The sequence below is a fragment of the Pezoporus flaviventris genome, unplaced genomic scaffold (assembly GCF_033815535.1).
Source record: "Pezoporus flaviventris isolate CSIRO_AGI_PZ_B2104156 unplaced genomic scaffold, CSIRO_AGI_Pfla_v1 ptg000225l, whole genome shotgun sequence".
NCBI lineage: Eukaryota > Metazoa > Chordata > Aves > Psittaciformes > Psittacidae > Pezoporus > Pezoporus flaviventris.
Window position 1 is genome coordinate 179,385 of NW_026892773.1, and position 4,496 is coordinate 183,880.

Below are 4,496 nucleotides of genomic sequence, written 5' to 3' on the forward strand. Positions count from 1 at the left end.
TGAAGACGTTGGGGAAGATCTTGTTCATGACATCTGTGTGGCTATGACAACATTCATCTTGCCAGTTCCCCAAAACTGAATCTGCTGTGCAGGTCCCTTGAACTTACTCTGGAATGCACTAAGTTACCTTTCATCCAAAACAAATTGAATCCCGAGGGAGATTGTTTCCAGGCTCTATCATCAGTTCTTTGTTCTCCTTGTACCAGCAGAAATGCGTGGATCAGGAATAGAAGCTTGCAGGCAGCAGTCATAGTGTGGCGTTTAACACCTCAGTGGCAGCATTCCACAAAGACTTATAACGTAAGCCAGCAATTTCAGAATTGGAGGTTGAGCAGGTCTGGATTATTAAAAAATGCATTTCCATACCTCTGAGGTGTCTCACTTCCGGAGACACGGACACTGGAATCATATAAAAGGATCGATTTTGCAGAGTTCTTCAAACCATTTGGGTTTCCTTTGCTACTTGCTGGTGCTGCGTTGGGTAAGTCTGTCTTGGCTTGCTTGGGAAGCAATGTAGTGGCTGGTGATCTTTAATTGCTAAATGCTACCTGCAGAAGCAAGCTTAGAAGAGGGATGGTTTCTGCTGATCAAGATTTGTATAGGTTACTTATGGAGCAGCTGAATCTAGGGTAGATCAATATTCATGCCAATTTCTACCAGTCTTTATTTGCTGTGTGCTTTGCAATTGCTGAGCCTTCTCCATCAAGAAGAGTCTCAGGGTAGCTGTAAGGGGACTAATCTCTGTCTTTTCCCAAGGACAATCTACTCTGTTTCAGGCGTGAAATTAGTGGGTTTGAGAAAGATGGAAAGGCAAGGCTTAGGACTGCAAAGGAAAAAAGTGGGAGGGAAGAGAAGAAGTGGATCTTGCAGGCTGCAATGCCTGGAAATAAATGTGGTTGAGAAGAGCTCAAAGGACTTCTGTGGGAGAGGTGGGAAAGCTGCTGCACTGTAACGGCCAGCTCCTTTCCTTGTGGCAGTATTTTGTCACGATGCCTGCCTTCATGTCCTTTAGCTGAGGATGTGCGCATGGACAAGGCGCTGTCCCAAGCATAGTAGACTCCTGTGTGGGTGGAATTTGGGAAGTCATGTCATAGAGCTAATCCTTAAACTAGATACTCCATGGATATGTGAGTAGTGCCATGATTTCAGACCCTGCCGTATAATCTCCCTGAGTCAAGACAGCACCACCTTTCTTTCTTCTTTAGAAAAGAAGTTGTTTGAAATGTAAGTGCAGCCAGCAGCTAAATGTCTGAGTGCTTTTTTGTGGGCTTAGCGATTTGCTCTGGATTTGAGGCTGTTTTCTCAGGATATTGTTCAGGATTCGCTTAAAAAAAGGCTACTTAACTGAGGGGTATGCAACACTTTGTGAAAGCTGAATGTTTTCCTCAAAGTGTATTCGTTTTCTGATTTCAGATAATACCCATACTTCAAAGATGAGTTTCCAAAACGGTTGCGATCTGAGACAGCCCTGCTTTCTCTCTCCCAACGCCCAGCTGGGGAGTTCTTCCTTAGGAAGATTTGAAGATGCTATTAGAAATCTGGCTAACACCCCTCTTGTAGCTCCATCTCTGTATTCATATAGAAATGCTGGGAATCCTCAGGGCAACCCCATTTACTTCAACCGGGGCAATCTCGATGTGCTCCGGAATGCCAGGTGTGTGGATCCCTGTTGCAAGGATGTGAGCAGGGGCAACACCATTTACTTGAACCTGGGCACTATTGATGTGTCCCAGCAGCCTGGGAGGTGCGTGAATGGAGGCAGTGGAGCTGGGAGCAACGGCAACACCATTTACTTGAACCTGGGCACTATTGATGTGTCCCAGAATGCCGGGAGGTGTGTGAATGCATGCAGTGGAGCTGAGAGCAATGGCAACACCATTTTCTTGAACCTGGGTCTCATTGATGTCTGATGAAGTATCTGCGTTGCTCCATGAGGCTCTGCATATAGGTCTCCCGTGGTGACAGCCTCAACGTGACCCTACTCTGCAGTACCATTGTCCTGTGGAGTCTCCAAAGCCTAAGGAACAAAAACGGTTTGCTGATCCCTATGCTTGCCAATGGCTTCCTGCAGACTTCCGTTTCCTAGTGCCCTTCCTGCCCTAAGAAGAGTATATCCTCCAATGGTTTCTTCTCGTGCTCTGCATCATTTCTGCTGTATTTAATTGAAGAACAATGCCTTTCCGTGTAACTTGTACCTAAGTGACTTTGTGCCCCCAGGATATTGCCTGGGAGAGGTATTCTCTAATTCCTCTTTGTACTGATGTGGCTGGAGGAATTTGCCCATGTGTTCTTCCTTGCCATCTTGTTCCTATTCTTGTGAGAAGCAATAATAAAAAAAGTTCACTTGGCCTCAGCTGTCTGCATGTTTTTCCTTCACTCTGACCTTCCTGCAGACTCACCCTTTCTCTGAGTATCTTCCTAAATCCCTGATGTTTCTGAGGTGCTAGCTTCTGGTTGAACTTATGGGAAGGTGTAAAAGGTGTAAGGGAATATCCCTGGGGAAACTTGAACTAATATGGGATATACAATACGACAGGTGGGAGAGGGGATGCTCTATGGCACGAGGAAGCACTGCTCTGCCATGCTTTTGAAATGACTCAAAAAGCCAAAAGCATTTCTCAAAGTGCTTCTTAGAACCTTCATTCTTTTTGAAGGACTCACCTTCAGGAGTAAAGAGGAAAGAGGAGCCTAGTGCCGTATTTGGGCTCTTTTCAGGCCCGGGAATAACAATCTCATTACTTGATCAACTAGTCCCTAGGGCATGGACTGGCCAAGCTCCTTCTTTTCATTGGATCCTCATAGTCTTCCACATTCGGCCTCCTGGCATCTCAGCTATGCATAGGTTTCTAAAGGGGAGGGATAGACCATCAGTCTTGACACCTGCCCCACCTGGAACCTGCCCACAGAGCTGGATCACACCCTCACACCTTCCCCGAGTAGCTCTGGAAGGGACTGATGAGCAGGAAAAGTCGAATGCATCGGGGATCCAGGCTTTAAGACTGAAATGCATCACCATGCAAGAGAGTGGGCTGGGAAGGACTTAGAGTGCTGAGAATCTGGGGAGAATCCTCAATTTCTGTGAAAATGCTTTCTCACCAAAATGCAATTAGTGGACTCTCAGGAATGCTAAACATAAGCAAAATGAACTTCCTGATGCCAAGCAGTGCTTGGTGCCACTGCACTTAGGAAAAAACAATACCTCACTTAGGAAACTTGTTTAGAGCAAAGGAATCAGGATGTACGATACTTCGAAAGGAAAGTGTCCTGTGGTTGATAATAGAGGTATTATTCCTAGCAGAAATCCAACTGAACAGCCAAAAGTGGCACGTGTCCAGAGAGTTTCACAGGCATGTATGTCAGATTGAGATGTTTCCATAAAAAATCATGACATCCGCACATTGTGAAAATTTCTATTTACGCTAACACTCCCATCTGTGTGGCCAGCAGGTTCTGCAGCTTGTCATAGGAGACTCCAGAGAGTCGCCTTCCATCTCCAAAGCTTTCCCACAACACAGCAGGACCCATCAGTAAACAAGGCATATTGCTTCTCCCATTCAGACAGTTCATCATAGACAGGGTCTTCTTCAGCACGTGTCACTTCCTCCTCTGGTGACATGCCAAAAATTTTTGCCCTCTGGCCAGTCCCTGATAACTTCCAGCATTTCTGGATGACTGGGATTTCCTCTTCAGCCTCATTGCATAATCACCGACTGACACTTACTCCATCTAGGACTGGTTGCATGATGTGTCGAGGAGATGTTCCCTTTGAACATCCAGGCCAGCTTGGGCAGTACATGTGGCAGGGGGAGCTGTGCTTCAGTGCTGATCATTTCCAAAGCAGCTGGAAGCCCTTTGTAGGCAGCCAGGATCCCTTTCCCATTTGAAGCAGAGCGAACCTCGCATATCCTGTCTTCTCTGACTCTAAAAATCAAAGGTCGTCCTTGAATCTCCCCTGGTGGTTTTTGTCAGAGGACCCAGGCAAGATCCAGGCAGGACCATTCTGCACGGCTGAGGTACAGAGCGCATTTGTCACCTCTTGGCCATTGTGGGCTGGCGCAAGTTCTACTGCATGAACTAAGTCCCGTTTAGTTTGCTCAAAGCCTTGTTGTTGCTCAGGGTCCCATTTGAAATCGTTCTTCTCTCGGGTCCCGTGATAGAGAGGACTTTCAATCAGACTGCTATTTGGGATGTGCGGTCTCCAAAACTAAACGACACCTGACAAAGCTTGCATTTCTTTCTTCTCGGTTGGGGAAGACATTGAAGACATTGTGGAATATCTTGTTCATGACATCTATGTGGCTATGACAACATTCATCTTGCCAATTCCCCAAAACTGGATCTGCTGTGCAGGTCCCTTGAACTTACTCTGGAATGTGCCAAATAACCTTTTATCCAAATCAAGTTTAATCCCGAGGGGATTATGGGAAGGTGTAAAAGGTGTAAGGCTCTATCATCAGTTCTTTGTTCTCCTTGCAGCAGCAGAAATGTGTGGATCA